Source organism: Dromiciops gliroides, chromosome 2 (genome assembly GCF_019393635.1).
Source record: "Dromiciops gliroides isolate mDroGli1 chromosome 2, mDroGli1.pri, whole genome shotgun sequence".
NCBI lineage: Eukaryota > Metazoa > Chordata > Mammalia > Microbiotheria > Microbiotheriidae > Dromiciops > Dromiciops gliroides.
The window spans coordinates 465,331,660-465,333,830 of NC_057862.1; positions in this window are offsets into that span (position 1 = coordinate 465,331,660).

A 2,171-nucleotide genomic window follows, 5' to 3' on the forward strand; every position below is an offset into this window, starting at 1 on the left:
CACCTAGCTGCCCCGTGAGCTATAGTTTTAGAATAGTTGTGCTATAGGGTCTACCTCTGAATATGAATGTGAAGGCAAGTTGGAGAAGTAGCCCAGAAGGAAGATTGTTACAAAATACATATGTAAAATAAGTACAACATACTTTTAGGGAGAAGCACTAACTAGTAGCTGGAAGAAATTGGAAAACTCTCATGTATGATGTAGAGTTAAGTTTAGAAGGAAACTAAGATTTTGAAGAGGTAGAAATGAGAGGGGAGGGAGTACTTTTTGGGCATGGGATGGGGAGTGAGGGGGTAGCCATGCAAGATCATAGAGTTAGGAAGCATGAAGTATGACTAGACCACATAGAATACATTAAGGCAGGTAACAATAAGGCTGAAAAAATAAGCTGGAGCCAAGTTATAAGTGGCCGGAATATTCTCCCTCCTGACATCTGCCTCTTAGAACCTCTAATTCCTTTCAAGTCCCCACTAAGGTGGTACCTTCAATAAGAGGCCTCCCTGCCAAGTTACTGTATGTCATTTGTGTCACTTATCTGTGCATATGTTGGGTCCTTCCAGTAGAATATAAGCTCCTCAGGGGTGTTTGATTTTTACTTTTGCATGTCCAGTGCCAGTCACAGGACCTGGCACATAATAGGTGCTTGATAAATGATTATTGAATTGAATGATCTAAGTGTTACCATTCCTTCCATGTCCAGCTCACGTCACACCTTCTCAGGAAAACCAGCCCTGACTATCCCAGCCTGTTGTGATCTCTCACCAAACTGGATGGGTTGCTCTCCCTTTTATCCACTACTGTTTTTGACATGATGCCACGTGGCTCATTGAATTTCCCTAATAAACACCTAAACTTACATCTCATCACCTTTAACCATTTATCTGGGCTTCTACCAACACTCAAAGATATGGAAGCAAGAGACTAAAATAATCCGGATTTTGCCTTCTAATGGTCTGCTTTCAAACAGTCTCTAGGATCATGTCATCTCCAATGCAGAAACCTCCCTGTAACTGTAACAGTGAGTGTCTGCACCACTCATTTGGCATTGAGCAAAGACAAACCAAGAGTGACTAGTGTTTACTGTTGTTTTTCAGTCATATAGTCTTGTTCCACTCTCCATGACCCCATGGACCATAGCATGCCAGGCCCTTCTGTTCTCCACTATCTCCCAATATCTGTCCAATCTCATGTTTGTTGCTTCCATCCCCTTCTCCTTTTGCCTTCAATCTTCCCCAGCATCAAGGTCTTTTCCAATGAGTTCTATCCTCTCATTATGTGGCCAGAGTATTTAAGCTTCAGCTTCAGTATTTGTCCTTCCGATGAATAGTCAGAGTTTATTTCTTTAAGTGTTGACTGATTTGATCTCCTTGCTACCCAAGGGACTCTCCAAAGTCTTCTCCTACACTAGAATTTGAAAGCATTGATTCTGCGGCATTCATTTTTCCTTACAATGCAGCTCTCACAGCCATATGTTACCATGGAAAAGCCTCACTTTGATTATACAGACCTTTGTGAGCAAAGCAATGGCTCTACTTTTTAGTATGCTATCCAGATTTGCCTAATTTTTCTTCCAAGGAGCAAGCATCTTTTAGTTTCATGGCTGTAGTCACCATCTGCAGTGATCTTTGAACCCCAAAACATAAAATCTGAACCTGCTTCCATTACTTTACCCTCTATATGCCAGGAAAGGATGGGACCAGATGTCATGATCTTAAGGTTTTTTTTAATGTTCGGCTTCAAGCCAGCTTTCACACTCTCCTCTTTCACCCTCGTCAAGAGGCTTCTTAATTCTTCTTCACTTTCTGCCATCAGAGTGGTATTGTCTGCATATCTGAGATTGTTGCTATTTCTCCCAATGACCTTAATTCCAACTTTTGATTTGTCCAGCCTGGTGTGCCTCATGATATATTCAGCATATAAGCTAAATGAATAAGTGGTACTTTCCCCTAGATAAGTAGGGAGGAAGTAAGAGAGCACCTAACCATCCTCCATGAGTTTGCTTTATGAGGCCCACATGAACCACATTTCAGGGCACTTGCTGAACCAAGGACTATGATCTTTGAGATAGGATTTGTGCTGCTTGGTCCCAGAGGGTAGAACTAGGAGTTGAAGATAAGTAGACCTTAGGCTTAATGTAAGGGAAAACATCCTGATAACTAAAACTATCCCAG